The sequence below is a fragment of the Siniperca chuatsi genome, linkage group LG14 (genome assembly GCF_020085105.1).
Source record: "Siniperca chuatsi isolate FFG_IHB_CAS linkage group LG14, ASM2008510v1, whole genome shotgun sequence".
Classification (NCBI taxonomy): Eukaryota; Metazoa; Chordata; class Actinopteri; order Centrarchiformes; family Sinipercidae; genus Siniperca; species Siniperca chuatsi.
The window spans coordinates 1,137,020-1,152,384 of NC_058055.1; the positions used below are offsets into that span (position 1 = coordinate 1,137,020).

A 15,365-nucleotide genomic window follows, 5' to 3' on the forward strand; every position below is an offset into this window, starting at 1 on the left:
AACATCGCTACCACGTTGCGGCGGTCCTGAAATGCCTGAGGAAGTTCCAGCTCTTTCTAAAAGCGGAGAAATGCTCTTTCCACCAAACCTCAGTGCAGTTTCTTGGCTATACCATCAGCCACAGTGGCATCCAGATGGACGAGGGGAAGGTCAACGCAATCAGAACCTGGCCCACTCCATCAACCATAAAGGAGCTTCAGAGATTCCTCGGCTTCGCAAACTTTTACCGAAGATTCATCCAGGGCTACAGTTCCATTGTCACTGTCCTGATCTGCAGCTGCTAATGAGGGCTTCAACACTTTAAAGGACGCCTTCACAAACGCACCACTCCTGGTCCACCCCGACTAGGAAAAACCCTTCGTCGTAGAAGTGGACGCCTCCACTACTGGAGTAGGAGCGGTACTTTCACAGCAGCAGGGGAATCCTGCCGGACTCCACCCATGTGCCTTCTTCTCTAGGAAACTCAGCCCGGTGGAAAAGAATTATGATACCGGCAACCGAGAACTGCTAGCCATCAAACTTGCCCTAGAGGAATGGAGGCATTGGCTAGAGTGTGCCAAGCACCCATTCCTGGTACTTACGGATCACAAAAATCTAGAATACCTACGGGACGCCAAGAGGTTGAACCCACGTCAGACCTAATGGGCACTGTTCTTCAAGCGCTTCTGTTTCAAGATTTGCTATTGTCCCGGTGACAGTAAGCCTATCAGCTGGATACCATCCGCATTCGAAAGGGCAGATCCAAGAGATCGGCTGGTTCCTGCGTACCTTCTGCCATGGCCGCCAGAACTCTTGGAACCACTTTCTGGTTTGGGCCGAGTACGCCCAAAACTCCCTCCTACAGCCCACCACCACCAGGCACCTTCCAGTGCCTACTTGGTTAACAACCCCCTTGCTTTCCATAGTCAGGAGAACCGTCAGAGGTACCTGCTGTGGATTACTGGTTCAGAGAGAGCGAGAGGGTCTGGGGTACTACTCATTACCAGTTACAGCGAGCACTTCGCAGGCGCAGAATGACAGCTGACATACGACGATCTACGGCCCCAGCCTATCAGCCTGGCCAGAAGGTCTGGCTGTCAACCAGGGACATCAGGATGCGTCTGCCCTGCCGGAAGCTCAATCCCAGATTAATTGGTCCCTTCACCATAGTCAAACAAATCAACCCAGTCACATACCAACTGCAACTACCACCTCAGTACAAAATTCATCCAACCTTCCACGTATCTCTTCTAAAGCCTCACCACCCTTCTGTCTCTGTCTCCACAGAACCTGGCACAGCTGCTGAACCCCCCCTTCCTCTCATCCTGGAGGACGGAGCCGCATATAGAGTCAACAAGATATTGGAATCCCAGCGCAGTGGAGGGCAATTGGAATACCTTGTGGACTGGGATGACTACAGTCCGGAGGAGTGCTCTTGGGTACCCAGGCATGACATCCTCCCATCCGGACCCCCGGGGAAGAGGAAGACCACCAAGGCGTTGGGGTCCTGGCCGTGGTGGGGGGGTACTGTTCCCCCATCAATCAACCTTGTATTCCGGCGAGGAATCTAAACAATGCTCACTGCAAAAATTGTATGAAAAATGGAATAAAGATCTCCATTTTAAAGAAGCCAACAAAGTGGAAGAAATGCTAATACCTCACTAACAGCATTACCACAAATGAAAATCTAAAGTCTACAATGCAAATTGATGACAAGAATATACTAGATATAACATTCATAAGTTTTATCCAGATAAGAAGTGTGGCTCTCATGACTCCCTTGTACATTCCTACTGGGTTTGTACAAAAGTGAACAAAGTGTGGAATGAAATCCAAGAATGGATATCTACTACTTTTTAAAACAAAAAAATCAATTCTCAGCTGAGTTGTGTATTTTTCAGAATGCCGAAAAAATAAGATATCCTATGGGACGGCAAATTATGCCTCCTTCACACACTGCAAACTCAGTTACATGTACTACCAACCTTCCTTCTGCCATCAACTCCACTGAGCCTCTACCAGCTACATCACCAGGAGAGAGTCAACCCATCCATAATAATGATATAATTCAGTAATGTGACATTAAGTATAATAATGCTTTTTCTCTTTTTTAAATAACTGAAATGTTCTGAATTTCCAGTTCTCGAAGATATATGGAATAGGGTAAAAGGTGAGATTCTGTGGTCCAAATTGGGGCCATGTTCGCTGTAACAGCAGACCTCCAGAAAATTGGAGAGGGAGGTAAATGTTGTTTTGTAAACTGCCTCAGATTTGTAAAGTGCTTCAGATTTTTCCTCTTTGATATGCTAGTTAATTTGTTTTGGTTTTTTTGTGTGTAGATTGTTAATGCTTACCTCACGTGGGTGGCAAAAATGGTCCATGTCAAAGTGATTGACACCTTTTGAGACGACGGCAATTTGGAATGGCACATCAAAGGGGATTAGAAAGGTAAGGTTAACAGTTGCTTTAAAAGGTTATTATTAGCTTATACTTAATCCACTGTGAAATTGGAATATATATTAATAGACAACCTAACAGTACTGTGCTGCATTTGTGGGCAAGTGTGAGACACTGGGGAAGAGTTTAGCTTCCTGGCCACCCAGAACCTCTAGTGGGAGCAGAACATCAGCTCCCTCACAAACAAAGCCCAGCAAGGGCTTCCTTCCTGTGGCAGCTGAAGAAGTTTGTTGGGCCTCGCTTAGCCTCACCATGTGTGAGGGACAAAAGACAGGCCTAGGAAAAAGCCAAAGCCATCACTAAGAGGCTTGACTTAGAAACAAAGAACAGACAATAGGAAGCAGACACAACTGTTAATTCACACCTGAATGTGAAAGTGAGACGAGATCTTGTTTGAACCCAATGCGAGATCTCAGTTGAATCCAAACAACTATTGGATGAGACGCGCAAGACAGCGCATGATGACATCAACTCTATAAAGCCTGGCGCTCCACACTGCCCTTTGCCATTTTCACATCACGTCTTGGTAACTGTCATTACTACAAGAAAACACTTCACATGAGCCTTTCCCTAGGAAGAGTTTTGCTGGACGAGAAACAGGCTGTTTTGTGTTTGCTGAACACTTTTTGGATCTTGATCGTTTACTCCCCGTAATGATCCTGATCCTGCAGAAGGAAGAGACACAGACTGACCGCTCCCTTCACGGAGAGCAAGATCGCCGCTGAGCCCCGACGTCGGCCGCTGTTTTCCTTTGCTGCCCCGACAGGAACAGTTTCGCCAGTGCACATGGCTTCGTCAGCGTCCGAGCATGAGAGAAACTCCGCTGGACAAACCCAAACAAACTGACACATCCATCAATCGCTAGCCAAGAGCGATTTCAAGTAAGAGGCTTGCGTCTGGGCAGAGATAGATTTTATAACAGTGTGTTTTATAACTTACTCTGTGTGCTTTCCTCTCTCTTCTCTCGCTCCACTAACCTACACACCTTAACACGTACATTTACATGCTTATACGCATCTCAAACGGCCCAGATAACATGTAGCTTAGCCAGTTAAGCTGCATGTTATTTTGAGGACAAATAGAGTTTTATCTCTATCCCTTTATTTAAGATTTGCGGGTCTGCCCGCCATTTGGTTTTGTGCGTGACGACCACCCATGTGGCCGCCACCTTCCTTGCACCCCCTCTCTCTATTGTCCCACACACACGTTATATGCTTGCTCACTGATGTATGCTTATTGTGTTTAGACTGTGGTTGTTGATCAAAGTTATTGATTGTTAATCACTGCCAAATGTGCCAAAGACAATGATGGTGCACTTCTACACTGCCATCATAGAGTCCATCCTCACCTCCTCCCATCACCATCTAATATGCTGCTGCAACTGCCAGGGACAAGCGCGGATTGCAGCGGATCATCTGCTGTGCTGAGATGGTGATCGGCTGCAACCTGCCGTCATATTGCCGTTCTGATTCATATTCTAGGAGAAGTTCTTTGCATGGATCATATGTTAGCTGCAACTACTTGCTCACCCTCTTCTCCCTTTCATGGTATGCTTTTTTTCCTCCAGGAATGTCATGTTGTACAGATTGTAACACTATCTGAGACCAATTTGATTTTGGCCTGTCCTAAATAAAATGAACTTGACAGTTTGATGTCTCTGTGTTCTTGGCTGGGTTGTAAGCCGTGGAGGGACCTCAATTCTATGCATTTTTAGTCTAAAAAACACAATAATTTTTATTGTGCAGCTGATGTGGGATCTTCAGACTTCACTATTTTCATATGATTACATCAACATAAACATTTCCTTCATTGATTTGTACAGTTACGTTTTGAATGAACTGGTTTTAAACGGCGGCTTATTTGTGTTGGAAACCAGTAAAATACCAAAATGGTCTGTGGACTGTGTGGTCTGTGGACTGGCTGCCCCCTGTTTTTAAGAGATGGCTAAGTGCATAGCTCGAAGCCCTGCAAGATGGATTCTCGTGATTTTATGATCTTGCAAGTCCTGCTGCCTAGAAAGGTTAAGCAAACATGGCGGCTTGCTCTAATTGGGGCTCCTGGCACCGGGATGTCAGCACCCCCAGCCGTGCACTTCCAGCAACTACAGCAGCTGGCTTCAGTATGAGCTTTTGGCACTGGGATAACAGTGTCTTCTTTCTCCCAGCTTCACCAGTCCCAGCAGCTTAAAGTGGTGTGAAAAAGTGTTTGCCCCCTTCCTGATTTCTTATTTTTTTGCATATTTGCCACACTTAAATGTTTCAGATCATCAAACAAATTTAAATATTAGTCAAAGATAACACAATTAAACAAAAAATGCAGTTTTTAAATGAAGGTTGTTATTATTAAGGAAAAACAAAATCCAAACCTAAATGTCGCTGTGTGAAAAAGTGATTGCCCTACATGTTAAAACACAACTTAACTGTGGTTTATCACACCTGAGTTTAATTTCTCTAGACACACCCAGGCCTGATTACTGCCACACCTGTTTTCAATCAAGAAATCACATAAATAGGACCTGCCTGACAAAGTGAAGTAGACCAAAATATCTTCAAAAGCTAGACATCATGCCGAGATCCAAAGAAATTCAGGAACAAATGAGAAAGAAAGTAATTGAGATCTATCAGTTTGGAAAAGATTATAAAGCCATTTCTAAATATTCAAAAAGACCCCAAAACAACATCCAAAGAACTGCAGGCCTCACTTGGCTCAGTTAAGGTCAGTGTTCATGACTCCACCATAAGAAAGAGACTGGGCAAAAACGGCCTGCATGGCAAAGTTCCAAGACGAAAACCACTGCTGAGCAAAAAGAACATTAAGGCTCGTCTCATTTTTGCCAGAAAACTTCTTGATGATCCCCAAGACTTTTGGAAAAATACTCTGTGGACTGACGAGACGTTAGTTGAACTTTTTGGAAGGTGTGTGTCCCATTACATCTGGCGTAAAAGTAACACCGCATTTGAGAAAAAGAACATCATACCAACTATACTGTTCTCTTCATATGTTTTGCTTTCCAAGCGTGAAATATAAATAAACAGCAAGCCAAACTCTGTTCAAGAGCCAGGGTATGAGCGCCTTGCTCCTTTAATATTCCATTGTGTGGTTTACACAGGCAATCTCAACAGCCACTGAACCGAGTAAAACTGTAAATTAAATAAAAGAAACAAGGAGAAATTATTACAATCAAAATGAAATGACGCTTATTAACAGTGCAAAAAGTGATATGTATATAGATACATTGCTAACTTGGGTTAGAAGCATTATCAATACATCACGTTAGCACCGATCGCCAAAAACATAAACATCTTTGATTATGTCACGTTAAACTCTTGCAACATATATTAAACAGATGGCTGATCCAAATAAACTTACAGCCATCGCTTTCGACAGGGTTTAGAAGGATGATCAAATCAGATGCAACAAAAACATGTTAAGCGTTTGCTACACCATAAGCTCGCTATTTCCTGTTACCCAATGTGCGGTGCTCGTGGAAGCACGTCAAAATAAAAGTCCTCACATAGGAACTTGCATAATAGCGGCAGATAAAATAAAACTTATAAAGAATATTAAGCAATCATAAAAATATAATGTTTATACATGCGAATGTCCATCACAAATTATGCACAACCTCTGACAGAGGCAACAAAGACAGAACACTCCCGCCTGGCATTATTACTGCCATTATAATAGTCTGTTTTTAGTTTTACTTAGTCGTCTTTAGCTAGCAGTAAGATCAAATCAGAAATTGGTCGTAGGAATGTTTTCACATTACCACTTAAGATTGTCTTAACCTCTACCTTGCGGACCCTTCCGTCACTGCTTGGGAAGACGGATGTGATTAAGCCCAAAGGCCAATCGTTCCTTGAGGACTGGGCTTGCTTCAACAGCACAACATCTCCAACATGCAGGTTTCGTTGATTCTCATGCCACTTGCGTCGGGGTTGGAGTGTACTGATGTATTCTTTTCGCCACCGGCTCCAGAACTCGTTGGCCAATGCCTGCACTCGCCTCCACTGACATCTCAGGAGGTCTTTTTCAGCATAGGTCTCACTTTGGGTGGGTACTCCTGGCTTTTGGGTTAAAAGCATTGCAGGAGTGAGTATGCATGGAGAATATGGATCCGATGAGACAGGAACCAGAGGCCTAGCATTTATGATTGCTGACACCTCTGCCATCAAGGTGCAAAGTACCTCATGAGTCAAGTGAGCATGTTTCTTCTGCAACAGCATACCGTCTAGAATCTTGCGGGTTACGCCGATCATGCGTTCCCATGCTCCTCCCATGTGGGAGGCGTGTGGAGGATTGAATTCCACGTACAGCCATTCTCATGGAGGTATTTCAGAAGACTAGTCTGGTTTTCCTTTGTTGGCTGCATGCCTAGTTCTTGGCTAGCTCCGACAAAGTTGGTCCCTCTGTCCGATCTGAGCTGCTTTGCTGGTCCCCTCACAGCAAAAACCTTCGCAGAGCGTTAATGCAGCTGACAGTGTTCATAGACTCAATGACTTCTATGTGTACTGCTCTTGTACTCATACACGTGAAGAGTATAGCCCACCTCTTGTTTTCAGCCACACCACCTCTGGTGCGCCGAGTGACAACTGTCCATGGACCAAAAACATCTAACCCCACGTATGTAAATGGAGGAGATGTACTGAGGCGTTCAGGCGGAAGATCTGCCATCTTTTGAACTTCCAGTTTTCCTCTAAGTCTGCGGCACGTCACACAATCCTGAAGGATGGAGTTTATCAGTCTTTTCCTCCTACAATCCACAAGCCAGCCAGTCGGATTGCTCCTTCTGTGAATAGTCTGCCTTGATGGTGCACTTTGGAGTGGTAGTGATTCACCAACAGCTTGGCGACATGACTTTGCTTTGGGAGGATGATGGGATTTTTCACCTCTGACTCAAGAGAAGAGTGTTTCAGACGTCCTCCAACCCTCAAGAGACCGTCATCGATGTAGGGTCGAGATTCCACAGCGTGCTTGAACGGGAAACTTGTTGATCCTTCTGCAGAGCAGAATACTCCTCTGGATATAGGTCTCTTTGGACATGTAGAAGTATTAGTCTCTTTGCTGCTGTCTGTTCTTCGGGTGTATGCGCTTCAGCTGCTGCACTGATGCCATCCTCTGCACGTATGGCATGTGCTGACTGAACTTGACATGTGAGAACGTGCTTGATGAATCAGAGAGGAAACAGCTCTTACCAAAGATTCCCAGATAGAAAAGCGCTGAAAACGTTCTGAGAAGAGGCTTTCTCTCACGCGAGTAGTGAAGCTAGCTACACAAGGTCTGACTTCTGCATCCATCTCAGGATTCATCAGTTCGAAGAACTCACACTGTTGCACTTGGGGCGGTTCGTAGAGGAAGCTGGGTCCTGTGAACCATATAGTGTCATTTAGCCCTGATGCACTCACAGATCTTGTCGCCAGGTCAGCTGGATTCTGAACTGTAGGCACATAACTCCACTGTTCTGGAGAAGTTGACTGACGTATCCGCTGAACACGGTTGTGCACATAAACGAAAAAACGTCTGGACTGATTGTAGATATATCCCAGGACCACTTTGCTGTCGCAGTAGAATTTCACTGCATTAGGCTTATGGTCTAGCTCGTCGAGAATGTGTTCAGCCATCTCTACAGCCAGCACTGCTCCACACAGCTCCAGGCGAGGGATAGAAGGCTCGGGACGTGGTGAGAGCTTTGCCTTGCCCAACACAAATCCCACTTTGACCTCGCCTTTATCAGTCTGAGCTCGGAGGTAAGCCACTGCCCCTATGGCCCAGCTTGAGGCGTCTGAAAAGACACACAACTCAGTGTATGATGTGTTGGAGAGCGAATGGTGTGCGTAATGTGCGTGTGATATGAAGGTCACTTAGCTTTTGAAGTGAGGTTTTCCATTCTTCCCACTGGCTTCTCTTCTCTTCAAGAAGGACCTCGTCCCAGTTATGTACTCCTTTGGTCAGCTCACGTACCAGTGCTCTGCCCTGGATTGTCACTGGTGCCACAAAGCCCAAAGGGTCAAAGAGGCTATTCACGACAGAGAGTACTCCACGATGAGTGTAGGGCTGGTCATTAGCTGCGACTTTGAAAGTGAAAGTATCAGTTTTTATATCCCAGTATAAACCCAGGCTTCTTTGTGTGGGCCAACTCTCATTTCCAAAATTCAGATCTTGAAGGTCGGAAGCGAGATCTTCTGGTGGGAACGCTTGCATCACCTCGAAACTGTTTGAGGCTATTTTGTGGAGCTTGAGGTTCGACTTGGAAAGTGATTCTTGGAGTGCGTTTGAGCAAGTCAATTGCTTTGACTTCTGTGGGAAAGGACATCAGCCCGTCGTCCACGTAGAAATGTCTGTTGACAAAGTGCAAAGTATCAGCACCATACTCTTGCTCACCTTGCTGTGCAGCTAACCGCAGACCGTATATCGCTACTGCTGGCGAAGGGCTGTTCCCGAACACATGTACCCTCATACGGTATTCTACCACTTCCTTGTTCAAGTCGTTGTTGCTGTACCAGAGAAATCGCAAATAGTTTCTGTGGTGTTCTTTCACCAGGAAACCATAGAACATCTGTTGGATGTCTGCCATAATTGCAACAAGATCTTTCCTGAACCGTAGCAGCACACCCAATAGGGAGTTGTTCAGGTCAGGGCCTGAGAGGAGCACATTGTTCAGAGAAATACCGTGGTGTTGTGCGCTGGAATCAAACACCACTCGAATCTGTCCTGGTTTTTGCGGATGATACACTCCGAAGATGGGTAAGTACCAACATTCTTCATCCTCGTGAATAGGTGTTCCTCTTTCCGCATGATGGTTCTGGAAGAGCTTCTCCATGAAGGCAGAAAACTGTTCCTTCATCTCAGGGTTTCTACTCAGCGTGCGTCGCAAAGAATTAAGACGAGACAAAGCATGTTCACGATTATTTGGCAGTAATGGTCTGGGTGACTTGAACGGCAAAGGAGCGACCCAGTTTTTCTGTTCATCTTGGTGGAACTCTGCTTGCATGATCTTCAAGAAGTTCTCATCCTCGAAGGACATGGCAGGTTTGTTATCATTTTTGGTTCTCTCAAATACTTTGAGCCCAAGTTCATCTTCGACTAGCATGCAATGAGTGGCGTGATTGAACGAATGGGGAAAAACAACAGACTTATGCTCCCGCCATGGCACAATTTCTCTTTCACTTTGATGTGGCTTTGGCATGGAGTGAGAAGAGATGGGCGACCATTCTCTAGGATGTTAGTTTTATAGACACTCACCATCGGCTTATGAGCTTTGTCAATGCAGACATCACCTACAATCACCCAGCCTAAATCTAATCGCTGAGCAAAGGGTGCATTGTGAGGCCCATTGATTTGTTGTCTTGCTTTGTGTACACGGATCATGTCTCTTCCCAACAATATTAAGATCTGAGCATCAGGATCTAACTTCGGGATGAACTGTGCCACACGTTTCAAGTGTGAATGAGCAAGGGCTACCTCTGGTGTAGGTATTTCACATCTATTGCTCATTATCTCGTTACACTCAATCAATGGTGGGAGATCTAGACATGTTTTACCATCCAGTGTCTCTATTTGGAAGCCGACTGCTTTCCTTCCTGACGTTTCTATGGAACCAGCACATGTTCTCAGCAAATATGGAGAGGGGTCACTCTGAATTTCAAACAGCTCAAAGAACTCTCCTTTGGCCAGCGAGCGGTTGCTCTGGTCATCAATTATGGCATACACCTTAATAGCTCGTTCCCGTTGCTCATGAGGAAATACACGCACCAAGCACATTTTCGCACAGGATCGCATTGGAGCATGTTCTCCACAAACTTCTGTACACTTTGAAGTTACCTCTAGGGTAGCATTGTCCTGCTGTTCTGTGTCTGGTTCTTGCATCTGAGGTGTTGAGCGAGGCGGAGCTATGTCTGGATGCATGACTGTGCAATGTCTATCAGAATCACACTCGACACATTTGAGGATCGCGAGACATTCTCTGGCTACATGATTCGGAGAACAACACTTGAAACATCTTTTATGTTCTTTCAGGAGGTTCTTGCGTGCTCAATCAATGATCTTTTCCTAAAGGCTCTGCATTTTGTCAGGGGATGTGATTTGTTGTGAATAGGGCAGTACTTCAACAAGTTTGCTGAATTTGACTCATCATTATCAGACACATCTGTCTTGTGTACTGACACAGGAACTCTGCTAGCACCATATTTATACAGCGGTCTTTCACTTCTGATGACTGTATGGCTACTGCTTGAAAGCTTGAAACTTGGATCATTCCTGGTTTTAGCTTCACTGCAAATAAAATGAGTGAAGAACGAGAATGGAGGAAAACTGACCTTGTTCTCTTCCTTGAAACGCGAGCCAGCGAACAGCCATTTCTCCTGCAGACTTCCTGGTAACTTCTCCACTATAGGATTAATGCCACGAGGGGTATCGAGATAAGCTAGTCCAGCTAAGCACGTGTCTCCTTCGCTCGCTGCAAGTATCTCCATGAGCAGGTCTGCAAGCTCCCTGAGTTTCACATTGTCTTTCGGAGATAGACGTGGAAAATTATCCAGTCGCTTAAATAAGGCACTTTCTATCACTTCTGGAGTGGCATAACATTCTTGAAGTCTCACCCAAGAAAGTTGGAGAGCAGCTTGAGGATTAGTAACATATACAGCTCGAATCCTTCTCACGTGATCTGACGATTCCTTCCCCAGCCACTTGACTAATAAGTCTAACTCTTCGCCAGCTGAGAGCTGCAAGTCTTGTGTGGCATTAACAAATGAAGACTCCCAGGCTCTAAAGTTCTCTGGGTTATCGTCAAACTTGGTAAGTCCTGTGGTGATAAGCTCTCTACGTGCCAAGAATTTAGCAAAGTCTAACATAGGCTCAACTTGGCTTTGAGAGAAATGTTGTGTATCTGAATGGACTGCATACTTTTTGTGAAGCAGGGTCTTGCCGTTGAGATGCTTTAGATGCAGTATTCGGTATCGGACGAGGCAGATTATACAGGTAATCTGGATATCTTGTGCTCTGCAGACCTGTACTATCACATATTCTGCTCTTTTCATGAACTGTATCACTGTCATATGCAGCACTCATGCTCTGAGACGTATTGATCAAACGTGGAGTCGATTCCTTTACACCGGCTGAAGATATATTTAGAGGTAGGGTGGAAAAGTCAGAGCTCACCTGAGTTTGGTGTTTTACATATTCCTCTGTTCTCATTGAAATCACATGTGATGAAAGTGTGCTTCTCTCACTGCAACCATCATCGCGTTCCATTGCTGCTGCTGCTGTCTCTAATGCTTCAGCTTCTGCCAGAGTGGCTGCAGCTTCTTTTTCAATTTCCAACGCTTCTAAACTCGCTTCCACCATAGCTCTTTCCTGTTCCAGCCTGGCTTTCTCCTTTTTCATTTCAAGCTGTCTTTTTGCAAACACCATCTTGGCACGAGCCGCTTCTGCAGAGGCTCTAGCTTTAGCAGCAGCGCTGGCAACTGAACACTTGGAGGAAGATGAAGATCGTTTAGAACTGACCTCTGAAGATGCTTTTTCTTTTCCTCCATTCTCTTCAGTTTGTATGTTTGCATCTGCATATTCCTCTTGCACCCGCTGATCCATGGCTTTTTACTATACTGTTCTCTTCATATGTTTTGCTTTCCAAGCGTGAAATATAAATAAACAGCAAGCCAAACTCTGTTCAAGAGCCAGGGTATGAGCGCCTTGCTCCTTTAATATTCCATTGTGTGGTTTACACAGGCAATCTCAACAGCCACTGAACCGAGTAAAACTGTAAATTAAATAAAAGAAACAAGGAGAAATTATTACAATCAAAATGAAATGACGCTTATTAACAGTGCAAAAAGTGATATGTATATAGATACATTGCTAACTTGGGTTAGAAGCATTATCAATACATCACGTTAGCACCGATCGCCAAAAACATAAACATCTTTGATTATGTCACGTTAAACTCTTGCAACATATATTAAACAGATGGCTGATCCAAATAAACTTACAGCCATCGCCGACAGGGTTTAGAAGGATGATCAAATCAGATGCAACAAAAACATGTTAAGCGCTTGTTACACCATAAGCTCGCTATTTCCTGTTACCCAATGTGCGGTGCTCGTGGAAGCACGTCAAAATAAAAGTCCTCACATAGGAACTTGCATAATAGCGCAGATAAAATAAAACTTATAAAGAATATTAAGCAATCATAAAAATATAATGTTTATACATGCGAATGTCCATCACAAATTATGCACAACCTCTGACAGAGGCAACAAAGACAGAACACCAACAGTAAAATATGGTGGTGGTAGTGTGATGGTTTGGGTCTGTTTTGCTGCTTCAGGACCTGGAAGACTTGCTGTGATAAATGGAACCATGAATTCTGCTGTCTACCAAAAACTCCTGAAGGAGAATGTCTGGCCATCTGTTTGTGACTTCAAGCTGAAGCGAACTTGGGTTCTGCAGAGGGACAGTGATCCAAAACACACCAGCAAGTCCACCTCTGAATGGCTGAAGAAGAACAAAATGAAGACTTTGGAGTGGCCTAGTCAAAGTCCTGACCTGAATCCTATTGAGATGCTGTGGCATGACCTTAAAAAGGCAGTTCATGCTTGAAAACCCTCCATTGTGGTTGAATTACAACAATTCTGCAAAGATGAGTGGGCCAAAATTCCTCCACAGCGCTGTAAAAGACTCATTGCAAGTTATCGCAAACGCTTGATTGCAGTTGATGTTGCTAAGGGTGGCCCAACCAGTTATTAGGTTTAGGGGGCAATCACTTTTTCACACAGGGCCACGTAGGTTTGGATTTTGTTTTCCCTTAATAACAACAACCTTCATTTAAAAACTGCATTTTGTGTTTACTGTTGTCCTTGTCAGTCCCAGGATTTCTGTGGTAAGTTCCTTTTATTACTTACCATGCCAACACTAACCCCTGGAATTTAAGAACCATAGCATAAACTGATATATACAGAGATAGCAAGCTCACAGTACTTTCAAATAGATTCATAGTTTGTTGTTTAAAAATTGTTGGAGCTAACAATCTTCCTTACAGAATGCCTACTATAAGCCATCCTCCCTGGGGCCTGGAGGCCATGAGGCCTGTGTACATGAAGGACATGAAGGTCACTGTCAACACAGGTTTGTCATTTTACATTGGAAAAAAAAAGAATTCATTAAATTTGTGATGGAATTTTGAAAATTCTTTTCTGTGCCTGTTTCCTGATTCCTTGTGTTGATATGGTAGTCTTTACAGTAGTCTTTGCTTATGTTTTTATTTTATTACTTTATTTTTCTTTGGCAGGACAACATCGTCACTGTCAAAAAGCCAGAAACCTGCACTCTAAGGTATGGGCTGTGGCCAGCAACAGCCGACAAGCCCCAGACAGCCTTTTCCTTCCCTTTGCTAGAGATCTTTGTTAGTCTGCAAGTGTGAGGTTGTTTCTCCAGCACAGGCTGTTGCAAAAGCCCTCAACAGAAACCTGACACTCCAGTGACAGAGGCAAGTCAGTTTGCAGAGGTCAGTCTGAAGTCCTGCCTGTGAAGCGAATATTTCAGTTACTTTCGTGGAAGACTGATTTCAGTCCATATGGATGTGAAAATTAACAACTGCATATGATTACACACCTTCTTCCTTGGTTGTGCTACATCATTAATTATCACAACTAAAAGTAAACCTTTATGGAAACATCTAGGATTATACAGTTGCATGCAAAATGATTATTGATACTTGACATGGTTCACTAAGAAGTTGTTAAAAATAACAACTTCTTAGTGAACCATGTCAAGTATGGCCTTTGGCGTTTATGTGCAGAGCTTTCCATATGCGACAGCTGCCGGTCCTACGGAGAGTAGGAAGGATGGGAAAAATAGGAGAAAGAAAGGGGTGGGAGGGATGAGCGCAGAATACGAGAGCAAAAGCGGAGGAGATGGGTTAGGTAGGTATTTATGGGAATACCAGGAGTGGAGTGATTGAGGTGTGGTCCTGCTCCTAAAACTCTGCTAAATAGCTCCGATTCACTAGCAAGGACCACACCATCAACAGATGCATTTAAATTATTTATTAACGAAAATTAAAAATTAGGAGCGAAGCTTGAACTCTTATACTTCTTCAGTCTTGTTGCATGTGGGGAAGCTTGTTGGACAACAGACCCCCCAAAAGCCTCTAGTTATTTGAGACAAGATTGAGCTTGTCTGAGATCTTTGAGATCTGAACGAATGTAACAGTCGTATGCTTGAGAGGACCAACGGTCCATAATTTGTATTAAGTGCTCGGGGATGCCATTGCAGGAGCCGAGGTGACAGCTATGATTCTGAAGGACTGACCAGAGTACTGGACAGGAGAAATGGCCAGACAAGGAGAGTACATGGCAGAAGTGCTGGTGTAACCAAAATCGAGTAGCCACTTTTCCAGACTCATAGATAAATAGAGAATCTGTCATGGTTATTCTGGGATTTCCGGAATTACAAGAAGTTTACAAGTGTCTTGAAAAGGTTCAGTGGTGATTGGACTTTGAAGTAAAAGTCAGCTGTAAGCTGACTGGATTGTTTGGTTTTGGTTCGTTTTAAGTAAACACCATAGTTTTGTTTAAGAATTAGACGAGTTGGAAATGGAGGTGTGTCAGCGTTTGTCTAAGCGAAAGGTAGAGGCGGTGAATCAGGAGCGTCTGAGGAAAACGAAAAAGCAAGCAATGCTTTAACAGTTTGAGCAACATGGAGGATGCTGTATCTGGAGTAGATGGTGTCGATGCAGACTGACGGCAACAAGTCTGCGCTAAGAGGAAGGCGGCAAGGACGTGAGCTCTTGACGAAGAAGTCCTCTGAGAAGTGAAGTTATCTGAGGATGGCTAGAGGCCAGACCCGGGCTGCCGGTAAGGAATTTAGAGAAGCTAAAACCGCTAGGGTAAACTTTTGATGTTATGTGTTTTGATGGCCATCGTGAAATTGGTGAA

At 44.3% G+C, this 15,365-nt stretch overlaps 2 long non-coding RNA genes across 3 annotated transcripts; one reads left to right on the forward strand and one right to left on the reverse strand.

Annotated features, from left to right (window-relative positions):
• Nucleotides 1–2,124: 2,124 nt before the first annotated feature.
• Nucleotides 2,125–4,085, forward strand: LOC122888523. Of its 2 annotated transcripts, XR_006380716.1 has the most exons (3): nucleotides 2,125–2,220; nucleotides 2,319–2,427; nucleotides 3,108–4,085. It is a non-coding gene; the product is annotated as an uncharacterized LOC122888523 (long non-coding RNA). The 2 variants fall into 2 exon arrangements; XR_006380715.1 differs by having other exon boundaries at nucleotides 2,125–2,427.
• A 1,330-nt stretch (nucleotides 4,086–5,415) lies between these two features.
• On the reverse strand, nucleotides 5,416–6,089 carry LOC122888707. Its single transcript, XR_006380763.1, has 2 exons — nucleotides 5,806–6,089; nucleotides 5,416–5,576 (listed from the first exon to the last, which is right to left on the reverse strand). It is a non-coding gene; the product is annotated as an uncharacterized LOC122888707 (long non-coding RNA).
• Between the last annotated feature and the right edge of the window lie 9,276 nt (nucleotides 6,090–15,365).